We start from the raw sequence: 17,171 nt of genomic DNA on the forward strand, positions 1-17,171 counted from the left end.
CGATGCTTTTTGTTCTGGAAATTCCCTTTTGAACACATCACATCTAGAGTAAGATAAACTTGAGATACGGTATATACTACATTTATGAAATGTTTAATCCCATCTACTTAGGAAATTAGAATTTGAACATCCAGCGTTCAAGGCAGCCTGAACAACATGGTGAGACGCCATCTCAAAATAGATCAAGACATAGAGAGAAATATGTCATGTCATCTCATCTAGTTTCCCAAGAGATAACTAAAGTCCCTCTACAGGCACAGGTTACTTAAAAAGGGTTCTTGCTGAGCGATGGTGGCGCTTGCCTTTAATCCCAGCACTGGGGGGCTGCAGGAGTCAGAGGCAGGTCTGTGAGTTCAAGGTTAACCTGGTCTACATAGAGAATTCCAGGACAGCCAGGTCACAGCTGCCTCAGCCTCCAGAGTGCTGGGATTAAAGGCATTAGCCACCACAGCCAGGCTAGAAGTGTCATGGTAACCACTGAGGTGTGGGGTGTAGAGAACATCAAATTAGGCATCGTGGTTCACACACGAAATCCTAACATTGGGGAGCTGAGGCAGGAATTGTGAGTTTGAGGTGTGTCTGACTGCATAGCTAGACGCTAGCTACATCAAAAGCAAACAGTGTTGCTAACAGTTCTCACATTCTTTAGCCAGGGACACTCTTACTATATACAACAACCCTCTCTTGTGCCGTCACCAATTTCAGCCGCGCCCCCCCCCCCAGAGTTACCCACAAACGGTTTTCTTCGAGAGCATTCTTTAAGGAGTCCAGTGTTTAATGAAAAACAAGGAAGGGGCTTGTGCTGGGCAGAACGTCTGCTAGGATCACAGCCTGAGACAGAGACGCTTTCAGCAGGACAGCTGCATGCCTCTCGCTTTTGCCCACACTCTCAACCTCCAGGGCCAATCACCTCTTAGTGGGTGAGCTCCCAGGGGCGTGCCCCTGATGTGGGGTCCAGGGGACCCCTGCAGTCACGCTTCTGGGCCACAGCAGAAGCTGAGAGTGGTGGGGATGTGCGGGCGGCAAGTGACTATGATTAAGAACCTGTGCGCTCACGTGGGGGTGAGAGATGAGTCAGTCACACAGTTGCTGGCCTGTGTGAGAGCTCACAGTTTACTGAGAGAAACAGACCCATGAGTGGTCATGTGCAGGGAGTATGATGGCCAATGCCTTCGGTTCTGGGCATTGCCAATGGGTCTGTCTGAGGGCTCAGGGAAGAGTGCAGAAAATGTGGACTAAGTGGAGAGGAGAAATTCCTTGGGGAAGGTGGTGTCTGAGGTAACACACAAAGATCAGAGGCAGGGGGATCAAGTTCAAGGCCAGCCTGATGAGGTAGTTAGTGAAACCCTGAGAGAAAGAAAAGAAAGAAAGAAAAGAAAAGAAAGAAAGAGAAAAGGGAGAGGGGCCAGGCTTGGTGGTGCACACCTTTAATCCCAGCAGTCAGGAGGCAGAGGCAGGCAGATTGCTGTGAGTTCGAGGCCAGCCTGGTCTACAAAGTGATTCTAGGATAGCCAAGGCCACACAGAGAAACCCTGTCTCAAAAAAAAAAAAAAAAAAAAAAAAAAAAACAGAATAAAGCAATGAAAAGGGAAAGAGAAAAGAAGGAGAAAGAGAGAGTCAATTCACCCTGAGGTGGATTTAGGATGGAGGGAGCTAGAAGTTCAAAGACAGAGACAGAAAGGACTTCTAGCCTCCAACCAGAAGCCCGGTGAGACTGGAGAAAATCTGGAATAGAAGAGGCACTTGAGGTCCCCAGGATTCTTTATTGCTTCCCCCCCCCCCCTTTTTTTGAGGGAGGGTTTCTCTGTGGCTGTCCTAGACTTGCTTTGTAGACCAGGCTGGCCTCAAAAACTCACAAACTCACAGCAATCTGACAGCCTCTGCCTCCCAAGTGCTGGGATAAAAGCCCCGGCGTTCTTGAGGCAGACTTCAGGGTGGGAGAGAAGAGATGAGAAGGGAGCCGGGGGTAGGTAGCTTTTATTCTTAATGAGTGTCCACAGGTAACACAACAAGGTGTCTTGTGACACAGCACAGACCTTCACTGTAGCTTTGTGAGTGAGTGCCTGGCTTATGCAACAACTGCAGCCAGTAGGTGAAAAGCTTTGTTATAAACCTGTTTTTATGGAGGGGTAGTGGACTTAGTAGGTCTGGCTGGCTCGGCCAGTGTTCCCTTCCATCCCAGCACCCACCGCATCTGTCTTGGCTCCAAGTCCAGGGAGAGATCTTAAACTGGGGGTTAGTGATTCCCTTCCCCCCACCCCAATACAGAACTTTTCTGTGTAGCCTTGGCTATCCTGGACTTACTTTGTAGGTCAGGCAGGCCTCAAACTCACAGTGATCCTCCTGCCTCAGTCTCCCAAGTGTGGGCTGTGATTCTTTTAGTGGAAATGCTGTGGTAATCTCAGCACAGAGGAGGCTGAGGCAGGAGGATTGGCCAACACGGGCTGAGGTAGGAGGTGTGAGTTCCAGGACAGCCTGAATACAGAGTGAGTTCCTAGTGGGTTTGTTTGTGTGTTTGTTTGAAGGGTACACGGTCCTCAGACACACACTGGAGGAAAGCGAAGGAGAGACCGTGCAGCATTAAAGATCCTAAGTATCACGAGGAAGAACCGTGTCCCCCCAAATGCGGCACTCCTATAGCATATGGTTGCACCTCAAGAATTTCTTAAAGGATGGACATTTCAGTTGGGTCTTGGAGGAAAGCATAGGAAAATGACTACACTTAAGTGATATTCTGGGCCAGCACGATGGCTCAGAGAGGAAAGGTACTTGTGGACCAGCCTGAAGACCTGAGTTTGAGCCCTGAGACCCAGAAGGAAGGAGAGAGCTGGCCTGAAGGGTTTCCTCTGTCCTCCACATGTGCACACATACCACATGCACACTAAAAGAAATGTAACTTTACAGAGAGATCCAGTAAGGTGACATCCCAGGGACTAAGAAGCTGGCCCGGCTGTTAACAGCACTTGCTGCTTTTGCAGAGCATCAGGGTTCCATTCTCAGTGTCAACATTGGGTAGCTCAAGCCACACGAAACCCTACTTCTAAGGGACCCAACACCCCTTTTTGGCCCCCAGGAGCCTCATGTATGTGATACACAGACATACATACAGACACAGGACTTCTCTGTGTAGCCTTGGCTGTCTGGACTCACTTTGTAGACCAGGTTGGCCTCAAACTCACAAAAATCTGCCTGCCTTTGCCTCCCTGGATGCTGGGATTACAGGCGTGTGCCACTGTGCCCCAAACAAATCTTTTTTTTTTTTTTTCTAATGAAATAGAAGTAAATGATATCTTACCTGGCCGTCCTCGGGAACCAGAGAGAATGGAAGGGCTGAGCAATAGCTTAGTGGTAGAGTTGCTGTTGAGTATTCCCAGCACCAAAATCTCTCTGTCATCTCTCTCTGTCTCTCTCTGTGTGTCTCTCCCTCTGTGTCTGTGTGTGTCTGTCTGTCTGTCTTGTCCAGTAGGCCCTAATCAGTCACCACAGCAACTGAACACCTGAAGGGAATTAATATGACTGAACACTTTCATATTTGATTTTACTTTATTTTATTTAGGGTATGGAGAGATGGCTCAGTGGCTAAGAGTGTTTGTTGGTCTTGCAGAAGACATGATTTGGCTCCCAGCCCCGACATGGCAGCTCCCAACAGTTTGTAACTCCAGTCCCAAGGGATCTAGCGTCCTCTTACGCTCTCTGAGGGCACCAGGCATGCACAGGGTGCACAGCCATTCAAGCAGCAAAATACTCATTCACATAAGATAATAAGTAAATCTAAAAACAATTGGTATATTTTATTTGGTTATTTTTCTACATACATGCTAGAAATATTTTCTTGTTAATTTGTTTTATGTTTTATCATGTTTTGAGACAGGATTTCCTCTGTGTTGCAGCACTCGCGCTGCTAGTCTAGGCTATGGTGAGGGTCTGCAGATTGAAAAGATGACATAACAGTGGGTAATTCATGCTAAGAAAATGTGGAATGCCCTCTATTGGTAATAACAGAACTCATCAAAATGAAGAAAATTAAGGCAACCAGTGGAGCACAATGTTTCAACTGCAGAGAAAAACAAGTACTGTTTCAACTGCAGACAAAAACAAGTAATGGTCTGTGGAAAAGATTAAGCTTTGTCACAGGTGGAAGCAGTCTTGGCAGGCTTTACCCTTGGGGCACCCCATGAATACCTTGTGACAGACTGAGTGGAGCCATCCTGGGCCTGGAATTCAGGAACCAGACCTGGGAACCCCACCTGGGCTATTGTTTTTCTAATTGACCCTCAATGGGAGAAGGAGACTGCCCTTCCCACCTGACTCAGACAGGTGGGGAGGAGAGAACAACAGGTTCAGCCCGGGCTTGAGCACGTGTGGAACAGCGAACAGGCTGGACCAGCACGCGGGCCAGAGAGACACCTAAGAACCCGTCCCATGAAACGGCTACCAAAAGGTTCACTCTTTTGTCCCTTTAACCTTTTTCCTTCTTGTGTAAGCTAGTTGGGTTGGATAATAAAGTTTAATTGTTACGAAACAGAGCCAACATCTGGCGCCCAACGTGGGGCCCGATGGGTTCCACAGTCCCTAATGGTATGAGGGAAGATTCAGTATTTGAAGGTACAAAAATACTGTTTCAGGGTATCAGCAAAATCGCAACTGCTGTTGCAAAACTCTTTCCTGCCTTATACTTAGAGAGAATTCTCTGTTTTTTCATTGTCCTTTTATTACAATATTTTATGCTTAGAAGGGTTAGAAGAAAGGCTAATAACATAGAAAAGCCGGAAGGGTCGGTAAGTTTTATCCTTTTGGAAAAGATTGCAGATTTGACTGGACAAATGGATAGACTGAGGGAAAAAAATGAAGAGATGGGAAAGCGGATAGAATTTTTGGTAATTGGGAGTGATGAAAGACAGAAAATAGAGAGACCGGAAAGCCAGAAAAAACCGGAAGAGTCAATAAGCTCTATCCTTTTGAAAAGAATTACTGACTTGACTGAACAAATGGGCAAAATGCAAAAAAACCTAAAAGGGCTGGAAAAGCAGAAGGCAGCTGTGGTTAAAAAGGGTGGAGAAGGTCAGAAACCAGAGACAAAGGAAGCCAGACCGACCAAAAGGTCTTTGGAAGTAAATGTCCCAGTGGAGGACACCTCCACAGTCGCCCAGACACCTTCAGCTTTTCCAGTCACTGTAAGACATGTGCCCGCGCAAAATGGTGCTGGGGGTTATGACGAAATGGCCTGGCGTCCTGTAGACATGATGGATTTAAAACATTTTAAGGAATCCGTCGTCAAATATGGTATGCACTCTACCTTCGTTAAACAAATGTTAAACAGCTAGGCCACTCAGAATAGACTTGTTCCCCAAGATTAGAAAAATTTAGTTTCAGCGGTATTGGAAGCAGCACAACAGCTACAGTGGTTATCATGGTGGCGAACAGAGGCTATAAAAATAAAACAAAAAATTATGACACAGGGAATAAATATTAATAGAGATCAATTGCTTGGTGAAGGACAATATACTAACATTAGAGAACAAATTCAAGCTGAAGATAGAGTGATTGAACAATGTCATAAGGCAGCCTTGAGAGCTTGGGAGCTGGTAGAGGAACCTGGAAAAACAACTATTCCATTTACTAAAGTGTTCCAAGGACCTCTAGAGCCCTTTACAAAATTTTTGCAGAGATTAGGATCTGCTATGGATAAGGTGATGCCAGATTCTGACAATAAACAGACATTAAAACTTATCATGGCTTATAAGAATGCAAATACTGAATGTAAGAGGGTACGTAGACCATTAAAGGAAAGAGGCGCTCCACTAAATGACTGGATAAAGGAGACAGTTAATATCAACTCTCACAAGTATCAAAATAATATTGTGGGACAAGCTTTAGCGAGAGAGCCCAGATATCATAATACCCGGTACTTCAATTGTGGTAAAATTGGTCATGTACAAAAAAACTGTAGAGATAGATAACACAATAACCCAAGAAAAAACATAACTCGTAGGAGAGAACAAAGAGGTTCTGGTTATGATGGTAATAAGGTACCAAGACTCCCAGGGTACTGTAGTCACTGTAAAAAAGAGAAACATTGGTCTCCAGATTGTCAGTCTAAGAGAGATGTACAAGACAATATCTTGCCAACGGGAAATGACAAGATGGGGCCATCGGCTCGGGCCCCCATAAACAATGTCAGCTGAATATCTTTGGCTAGTCAGAAAGTGACAAACCCACAGGAAAACGGGAACTGAGTGTTAGTGATCTAATGCATGCTACTGAAGGCAGTGCAACCTTAGATCTGGCTTCAAATGTGTCTCTTACTCTATCTCCCCAGGTTGAATGTTACAAATTAAATACTAGTGTTTTCGGACCTTTGCCTTCAGGCACAGTAAGAATGGTTCTGAGAAGAAGTGGGCTGACTTCTCATGGTTTTATTGTGCATCCCAGTATTATAGATGGAGATTCTAAGGAGAAAATAAAAATCATGACGTGTGAAAAAGGAGATAAAAATCGATGCCGGGGATAAAATTGCTCAACTCCTACTGTTTCCTTACATTAAGGACAAAGCCGCTCCAGTGAAAAGGACTAGTGCATTCGGAAGCACAGGGACACATGTGTTCTGACAAACAGTAATTAATGATCAAAGACCTAAGTTAATTATACAATTGAATGTTGTTAAAATAAAAGGCTTAGTAGACAGCGGAGCCAATGTCTCCATCATTTGCCAGAAGTGTTGGAACCAAAATTGGCCACTTAAGAAGGTTTATACAGAAATTGTAGGAATTGGTAAGTTATCTCAAATAAAACAAAGTGTACAGTGGCTTGAGTGTGTGGGGCCAGACGGACAGATAGGAAGGCTGAAACCCCATGTGGCTGACATTCCCATAAATCTATAGGGAAGAGACCTCTTACAACAATGGGGTACTCAGATTACTATTCCTGCAAATCCCAGGATAAACAAGGTTAAAACTATGGGTGAATTGGTACACGCTTCTGGAGAAGAGATTCATGTAACTGATCAGGGGCAACCACAAGCTATGCCCATTGTCTAACCTCAGAACTCTTCAGGTTTAGAGTGTCAAAATTTATAAGAGGGGCCACTGCTGAAATACCAACCGCCTTGCCCCTAAAATGGATTTCAAACAAACCTGTATGGCAGGAGCAGTGGCCCTTAACAAAAAAAAAGTTACAGGCACTTCACGGTTTAGTAAAAGAACAGCTGGAGGCTCAACACATCAAAAAATCTTCCAGTCCCTGGAATTCCCCTGTGTTTGTGGTTAAAAAAAAAAAAAAATCAGGTATATGGAAAATGATAACAAATTTGAGGGCCATAAACAAGGTGATTCAACCCATGGGTTCACTTCAACCTGAAATTCCTTTGCCTTCCTTGCTACCTAGGTCTTGGCATATAATTACAAATGGTGTAAAAAAATTGTTTTTTCACCATACCTCTACATGAGAAGGACAGAGAAAGGTTTGCTTTCTCAGTACCTACTCTGAACAGTAATTCTCCAATAAAGAGATATCATTGGAAGGTACTTCCACAGGGAATGTTAAATAGCCCAACTTTATGCCAGTATTTTGGGCAACAACCTTTAAAAATAATTCGTAGAGGCCGGGCATGGTGACGCACGCCTTTAATCCCAGCACTTGGGAGGCAGAGGCAGGTGGATTGCTGTGAGTTCGAGGCCAGCCTGGTCTACAAAGTGAGTCCGGGATGGCCAAGGCTACACAGAGAAACCCTGTCTCGAAAAACCAAAAAAAAAAATAATAATAATAATAATAATAATAGTAATTCATAGACAGTTTCCTCAATCTATCATATACCATTACATGGATGATATTCTGCTAGCTGATTCTGATCCTAGTGTTGTAGAAAAAAATGTTTCAGGAAGCACAAAAAATTACAGATTACTGTAGAAAAAATACAAGGAGGAGATTCAATTACCTATTTAGGCTATAAAATAATTGAACAAAAAATTCGACCACAAAAGGTACAGATCCGTAGAGATCAATTGCAAACTCTTAATGACTTTCAAAGATTATTGGAAAATATTAACTGGTTAAGGCCTACAATCGGGTTAGCTACCTATGAGTTAAGTAACTTGTTTCAAATATTACAAGGGGATTCAGATTTAAACAGTCCCAGGTATCTAACCGCTGAGACAGAAAAGGAGTTAATTCTGGTGAAGCAAAAACTTCAAAAGACATATGTAGATAGAATTGATTCTGAACTTGGTTACATTCTGGTTTTTGCCTTCGAAACATTCTCCTACTGGGCTTCTTATACAAAGGGAAGACAGGATCATAGAATAGATATTCCTGAAAAATAAATAAAACAAAAAATTGAAAATATACATAGAAAAAAATTCTAAATTGATTACAAAGAAAAGAATAAGGTTGTGCAGACTGTCAAAAATGGAGCCGACGAAAATTGTAGTGCCTCTTACTGATTCTGAGATTATGTCATTATGGGTAATTAATAAAGATTGGCAAAAAGCTTGTAGTAACTATTTGAGAGACATTAACAATAGATACCCAAAAAACAAACATATACAGTTTATAAAAAGAACTAACTGGATCCTTCCAAGTATTGTAAAAAGGTCACCAATCTCAGGGGCACCCACCTTTTTCACTGATACAAATAAATCAGGTATGGCTGACTATAAGTCTGAAAAAATGACCAAGGTGATTAAAAACCCATTTACATCAGTTCAAAAATCAAAATTTATACAATCCTTATGGTATTGTTAGATTTTCCTAAATCTCTTAATATAATTACTGACTCTCAATATGCTAAACGAGTTGTTTTACATATAAAAACTGCTAAATTTACTCCTGATAACACAAAATTGACTACCTTATTTAAAAACTACAACAGGTCATCAGAAACAGAAATTATCCCTTGTATATTACTGTTCGGAGCCAGCCCGGGGTCATTCAAGGCTAAAAGAGTCTACTGGCTATGGAAAGATACTGATGCCCCGTTCCAAAGCTAACTTCCTCCTTTCAGCCTCTGCAGATGTTGTTTAGCAGGTTAGCTCGGGACTTTCTGAGAGATAGTTAGAGATAGTTAGCTAAAATAAGATAGAAATTGTTCCGAGAAAAACCACAGGATGTTCCCCTGATGGTATTATCTGGAGACATTCTCTTTCCCCCCCCCCCCCCCCCACTGCTTAGTTCTTGCCTCCACCCCATATAAGCTTCTGTTTTTGATCCAATAAACGGACCTTGATAGGAACGCAACTTGGTCTCTCCTCTTTCTTTCCCATCTCATCATTTTAGGTATGGCTCCCCTCCCGACCCCGTAATTAGTTGTCCTGCTGGACAGGACAAGTGGCGCCCATTGTGGCCATGAGGTACGAGCCCTCTACCGCGACAGAGACCCTTCGTGAGCAATAGTTCAAGATGCCGCGGTCAAGTGTCTCGCTGAGGTCAAACCGAAAGTACCTCCGATTGTCTCCGGTGCGGACCTGCCGCTCAAAGGACCTCTCCGCACTTCGGTAAGTGTTTATCTCTGTCAATACGATGGGTAAAAGTCTCTTGAAGGAGGCACAATTTATTCGCCACCTTAAAACTTGTCTCAGGGAAAGAGGAGTTAGAGTTAAGAAAAAAGACCTTGTACGTTTTTTCTTATTTGTTTCCCAAGCCTGTCCCTGGTTTGTCATTGATGGTCCTACTATTAATCCTGACCGTTGGGACCGTGTTTGTCGAGAGTTAGGCTCCTATTCTTCCCAACATGGTCCTGAGACTATTTCTCTTCAAACTTTTAATTACTGGACTTTAATTAAAGATCTTATCTCTTCTGATACCCCTGACATTTCTTCCTCGATTGCTTCAGCTGAGGCCTTTATTCGGCCCTTATCTCGTTTCGCCTCCTTGGCCTCCCTTGAGTCGCACGGCTTCAAGTCGTTACAGTCCCTAAAATCCCACTGTCCCTCTGTTGTCGTAGACATGGGGGATGATCCTCCCGCCTCCAATAAGCCTTTATATCCTTCCCTGTCCAAGTTCTCTCTGGCGGATGATGCCCCCACAGACCAGAGCCCTGCAACCCAGGCTTATCCTGTTGTTAAGACAGTCCCCACCTCGGATGATTTAAGCCCCTCTGAGGAAGCTACCTTAGAGGAAGAGGCCGCCAAGTACCATAACCCAGATTGGCCGCCCCTTTCCTGCCTGCCCCCTTATCGGCCCCCTCCCTTTATTGCCCCTGCATTTCAGCCTCACCTTCCCGGTAAATCCTCCTTACATTTGGCTAAACGCAACTTAAAACTACAGATTCAAGACCTTAAAGAGGTTCTTACTCTTCAAAAGGAATACTCTGAACTTTCTATGGAGGTCCAATCCCTCCAAGATGCCCTCCGAAAAGCTCTTCTACTGCCCTCCCCCATGACAGGGGCCACAACTCAGCACCCCAGGGCCCCCTCTAAAAAACGCCCTATGCTAGCGTGTCCTGTGATGACCCGGCTTCAAGCCAATTCCAGAGAGTTTTCTGGCACCGAGGCCTCTACTGAAGATTCTCCGACACAGGGTGACGAGATGGCTGATGATTTAGAAGATACTGATGGTCATGGCTCAGATGATGAGGAACAGGGGGGCTCTGACCCCTCCCCTTCAGACCCCAATCCAATTTTTAAGCCCCTAAAATTCAAGATTCTAAAGGAACTCCATAGTGTGGTTAAAAACTATGGGCCCACCGCTCCCTTTACTCTTTCTCTGCTCGATTCTCTTGCCCCCGAGGGATACCTCGTCCCAGGGGAGTGGCTCAAACTTGGCCAGTTGGTCCTGCAGCATGGACAATATTTACTCTGGAAAGCTAATTTCATGGACCGCTGTCAAGAAACAGCAAAAAATAATCAAAGAAAGTCCACTTCTTCTTCCTGGACTTTTGATAAATTAACGGGGCAGGGTTGCTATTCTTCAGAAACAAAGCAAGTGGCATTACCTCCCGGGCTTCTTGCCCAAGTTAAAAATGCAGCCTTGGGGGCATGGCGCGCTCTACCAGGGAAGGGTTCTCTTACCACCCGTTAACCAAAGTAGTTCAGGGCCCCCATGAACCTTACAGTGATTTCATTGCACGTCTATTTGAGACTGCAGAAAGTGTCTTGGGGCCAGACGAATCTGAAAATAAGCTTTTAAAACAGCTTGCTTATGAAAATGCTAATGGTGCCTATAAAACCTCCTTGCGTGGCCATATGAGGGGTAAAGATATTAATGATTATATCAGACTCTGTCCTGATGTTGACCCCTTTGCCCATAAAGTATCCCAAAGTATACATCTGGCAATAGGAGCCGCCCTCTGGCCCCAGGACCTGTTTCCGCTGTAAGCAGCCTGGTCATTTTGCTAGACAATGCCAGGTCTCGGCTGCCACCACCAGTCTCCCCGACAATGCGCCTTCGCCTACCTCGAGCGCTGCACCAGCAACTGTTTGCCCGTGCTGTAAATGCGGAAAACATTGGGCAAACCTTTGTCGTTCCAAAACCGATATTCAAGGTAATCCCTTGCCTCTACCACAGGGAAACGGATGGAGGGGCCAGCCCCGGGCCCCGAAACCCATACCTTTTTGCCCAGCCTCGGGGACACAGACAGGCTCGACACAATCAGTCCCCCTACAATCAGCCCCACCTCCTCGCTCTGCAGAGCCACTGCAGGGAGCGCAGGACTGGACTTGTGTACCTCCACTGACACAATATTGACCCCTGAAGACGGTGTCCAGGCCCTCCCTACTGAGATATGTGGGCCTCCGCCCCAAGATATGTTCTTTCTTATTCTTGGCAGAGCCTCCATTACGCTCAAGGGTTTGACTGTTACACCCCACACCATCCTGTTTCAACCCACCATACCTCCCAGCCCCTCACCTTCTATTAATATTATCCTGACCATGGTTAATGAATCCTGGTCTGCCCTGCACTCTGTCCGTCCCAACCTTACAGATGATTGTTGGTTATGTTATCATGCCTCCCCCCCCCCTTTTATGAAGGCATTGCTATTCTTGGCAATCTTACTGCTACCAACGACTCTTCCCTGGTTCACTGGAACCGGGAGGCCAGGGAAGGCATGACCCTGGCCCAAGTTTCAGGCCTGGGTCTCTGCATCAGAGGACCCAGGATGTGTTTACCCTCCATTATTTCCCCTTTGTGTAATCAGACCCTTGAGGTCAGTGGCGGCTCTACCTACCTGGTAGCCCCAAATGATACCTATTTGGCATGTTCCACTGGCCCAACCCCATTTATTGTGGAACAGTCCTTCTTACGCCAATATGATTACTGTGTGCTTGTTCAACTATTCCCCCGATTAACAGTTTATTCTACAGATGAATTTCTCCACTTCTGGACTTCTCTGGGTACACCGTTCAGGGTCAAGCGCGAGCCTATTATGGCCGCAATCATCGCCGTCCTACTGGGGCTCAGAACCATAGGGGCTGGGACAGGCATCTCCTCCCTGGTGCTCTCCAACCAAAACTAACATCAACTTAGCACAGCCATAGATCAAGATATTGCTGAAATACAGACTGCTATGGCTGCCTTAAAAGAGTCCCTCTCCTCCCTTGTGGAGGTGGCTCTCCAAAACAGGTGTGGCTTGGATTTGCTGTTTTTACAACAGGCGGGATTATGTGCAGCACTCAAAGAAGAATGCTGTTTCTATACCGATAAAACCGGGATCGTAGAAGATAGCATGAGGAAGGTCAGAGAAAGTCTAGAAAATCGCAAGCGGGAGTGAGATAGAGCTAAATTCTGGTATAAAAATTGGTTTTCTGCTTCCCCTCTTCTGACTACCCTCCTCCCTTTGCTGTTGGGACCTCTTATAGGGTTCTTGCTACTAATATTTTTTGGACCGTGGGCTTTCAGAAAGATTACTGACTTTGTCAAACGCCAGCTAGACTCCGCCATAAAGGGACCCACCTATGTAGAGCTTCATTACCACAGGCTCGAACGACTCGACCCCAAGGCGGAAGACTATGCCGCCCCTGATAATGTGGCTAAAAGTGGCTTCGACTTCAACAAGCTGAGACCTAAGGGCTTGAGTCGGTTGTTCACTTGAGAGGGTGCGAGGCTAAGCACTGCAGGGAACCATGGCAGACACCTCAGTAGGTTCCTGAGGAGCACGCCTGACTGCATACAGGATGACGTGCATAAAGAATGTTACTATCCTTTTCCTGTCCTCCACAAATGCGTCTGGAAGGTTGGGGACATGTGTGACCTGAAAAAATGGCCACGCATTGACCTCTGAATGCAACGCCCATCTCGAGGGGGGTCAGGCCTCTACTCCCCCCCTCTCCCTCTCCCCCTCTCTCTCTCTGCTTCCACTTAATAAAGAAGGGGGAGATGTTCAGAGCCAGCCTGGGGTCATTCAAGGCTAAAAGAGTCTACTGGCTATGGAAAGATACTGATGCCCCGTTCCAAAGCTAACTTCCTCCTTTCAGCCTCTGCAGATGTTGTTTAGCAGGTTAGCTCGGGACTTTCCGAGAGATAGTTAGCTAAGATAAGATAGAAATTGTTCCGAGAAAAACCACAGGATGTTCCCCTGATGGTATTATCTGGAGACATTTTTGTGCCCCCCCCCCACTGCTTAGTTCCTGCCTCCACCCCATATAAGCTTCTGTTTTTGATTCAATAAACGGACCTTGATAGGAACGCTACTTGGTCTCGCCTCTTTCTTTCCCATCTCAACCCTCAAGTATGGCTCCCCTCGCGACCTTGTAATTACTGGTCCTGCTGGACGGGACGTATTACTCATATTTAATCCCATACAAGTTTACCAAGTCCATTGGCACAAAGAAATAAAGAGATCGACAAATTATTGATAGGTAATGTATTCAAAGCCTCAAAATTTCATAAAAAAAAAAAATCATGTCAATGGTAAGGGGTTAAAAAAAGATTTTCTATCACTTGTCAACAAGCCAGAAAAATAATTAATAAGTGTCCTACATGTTCCTTATATAGTCAACTACCATTACCTACTAAAATTAACCCTAGAGGTAACAAAAGGAATAAAATTTGGCAGATAGATGTGTTTTATTTTACAAAATTTTAAAAAATGAGGTATGTACATCAGACCATTGATACATATTTATGTTTTCAATGGGCAACTGCCTTAAGTTCTGAAAGGGCTGACTGTGGATTACTCATTTGCTGAAAATAATGACATTTATGGAAATACCTACACAAACTAAGACTGACAATGCTCCTGCATATGTGTCCCTTAAGATAAAAAACTTCTTTATGTATTATAATATAAACATGTTACAGGTATACCTCACAACCCCACAAGACAAACAGTTGTAAAAAGAGCTAATTGTACCTTAAAAGAAATGCTTATTAAACAAAAGGAAAGTGTAAAGACACCCAGGGACCAATTAAATAATGCTTTGTTGACTCTAAATTTTCTTAATGTAAATGATAAAGGGACGTCAGCTGCGGAGAGACATTGGGTGATTAAAAAAACTAAGGAGTTAGAACAACCAATATTCTACAAGGACTTGTCAAGTATAAAATGAAAACCTACAGTAGTTTTGAGATGGGGTCGTGGGTATGCGTATGTTTCCACAGAGAGTGAAAAAATATGGCTACCAACTAAACTTATAAAGATTAGATCTGACCATATAGCAAGTGAATCTTAAGAGCTACCTGGTTCTTAACAACTTGACATTGTTTCTTACAGCTTGGAGAACTAATGCCCTCTTCTGTCCTGTTGGTAGGTATACAGGTAGAGCCCTGTATTATTTGCACAAAGCAAGACAATGCTAAAGACAAAACAGGCAGCATGGGTGATTTAACCCCAAAAGCATGCCTCTGGCACCTCAAACAAGGTGCCTCAACTGATGTTTCCTTAAAAAATTATATATGTACTAACATACCTGTACTAATGATTTCAAAAGTCTGCTTACTTTCAGAGCAAAAAACAAGACAATTATAAAGATCGAACTTCTGCCTCTCGCACTACTGCTTCTTCCAGAAATTGCATACACATTAACAATAAATTGGCTAGCCAAAAGGATCATTCCCAAAAGGACTAGACAAAAACAGCTAGCTTTTTCAGCACTTGGTCAATATATTATTTTTCTAGGGTACCCAAAAAAGATTTTTCTCCTAAACAACATAAAGTAATTTAAAAAACATGACGCCTCCATTCCCAGTAGGTGAGATGGGTGTTTTTGGTGGGTTACCAATGCTCATTTTTGCCTAACAGGGTTAGTTACAATTAATAAAAGTTGTTTTGGGGATTTCTTTCTTCTATCTTTCTTTCTCTCTTGCTTTCTATCCCTTCTAATATTAAGGAAAAGGGGGGAAGGAAGGGAGGATACAGGTTTGTAGAATAAAAGGTAGATTATTGAATCTACTAGCTTCAAAAATCCCACATTGGTATTGTCAATTGATAAAAATTTAAGACTTTTGATTGATAGAAATTTAAGACTTCAACTTTTGCTTCACATTGATAAGAACGTAAATTGTATATCGTCATTCATTATTGCCTTATGTATTGTATGTTATATGTTGACAAAATATTATATATTGTATGTTAAAAACTTAAGTTCATTTTGTTCAATGTTTATTTAATGTATTATTCATGTACCACTAATGTCTTATGAAAAACTATTTAATAATCTGTTCAGGAAGATTGGGGATAAAAGTTGGTATTTAGTTACGTAGAAATCCTACTAGATACTAACTTACTTTGTCATAGAGCAGGTTTTTTTTAATTCTTTGTATATGTCTTCAAAGGAATAGATTGATAACTGTAAGAATAGATAGAGTTGGTCTTCAAACTCTTCAGAGATCCACAAAATATGACATTTAACAATGAGGGCTTTCCTGACAGAGAGAGACATCCACTCCTGGCCGCATCTCCATTTACATCATTGAAGATGGGGGCTTCAAGAGACGCAGGTGACAGAATGGTCACTGGACTGAGAAACTGCTCTTATCTCTACTGCTGATGACAGGCTGACTGTCTGCAATGATCAACAGTGATGCTAGAAAGTTGACTGTACAGCTTTGAAGAGACTAGATGGACCAGACTGTAGGATTTCCTGCTTCAAAAAGCAGTTTGTTAGATGTTTGGGGCCGATAAGGCTGAAGACTGATTGCTCCAATGAAGGAGAAAATCCGGTGACTATCCAGGCGGTCTGCTCTCTCTGTCCTATACAACTTGGAAGTTACCCCCCAGCACTTCCTTCATTAGATAGATTTTCCTTCTTGAGTCTCTGATGGGATTAAAGACTAGATAGCCACAGTGTTACTAGAAGCTTTAGTTTAAGAATTAAAAACACATTTATAGATTGATAATTACAATTTCTCAAAAAAGAAAAGGACTCTCTTTGGTAGGATAGTGGAATACTTTCTCTCAGGTTAACAAGTATAAGAGGACTTGGTTATGTACTTGATACCTGATGATTATGTATATATGTACATATGTATATGTGTATATATAGTTCTTAATTTTTTTTTTTAAAGAGAAGGTGGATGTGTGGGAAAGATTAAGCTTTGTCACAGGTGGAAGCAGTCTTGGCGGGCTTTACCCTTGGGGCACCCCATGAATACCTTGTGACAGACTGAGTGGAGCCATCCTGGGCCTGGAATTCAGGAACCAGACCTGGGAACCCCACCTGGGCTATTGTTTTTCTAATTGACCCTCAATGGGAGAAGGAGACCGCCCTTCCCACGTGACTCAGACAGGTGGGGAGGAGAGACCAACAGGTTCAGCCCAGGCTTGAGCGCGTGTGGAAAAGTGAACAGGCTGGACCAGCACACGGGCCAGAGAGACACCTAAGAACCCGTCCCGTGAAACGGCTACCAAAAGGTTCACTCTTTTGTCCCTTTAACCTTTTTCCTTCTTGTGTAAGCTAGTTGGGTTGGATAATAAAGTTTAATTGTTAAGAAACAGAGCCAACAATGGTCAGTACCAGGACAGCCGCAGTTCCCCACAACAGGGTGCAGCCTAAGTACAGGATTTCTGACATGGCAGAATTTGGCATGGCTCCCCACATGTGTAGCCCTGGCTGTCCTAGAACTTGTTCTGTAGACCAGGGTGGCCTCAAACTCACAGAGACCCACCTGCCTCTGCCTCTGGAGTCCTGGGATTAAAGGTGTGCCCCACCTCCCAGCAAAAGACAAGTTCTTTTTTTTTTTTTTCTTTTCTTTTCTTTTTAAAGACAGGGTTTCTCTGTGTAGCCTTGGCTGTCCTAGAC

The sequence above is a fragment of the Acomys russatus genome, chromosome 2 (assembly GCF_903995435.1).
Source record: "Acomys russatus chromosome 2, mAcoRus1.1, whole genome shotgun sequence".
Taxonomy (NCBI): Eukaryota; Metazoa; Chordata; class Mammalia; order Rodentia; family Muridae; genus Acomys; species Acomys russatus.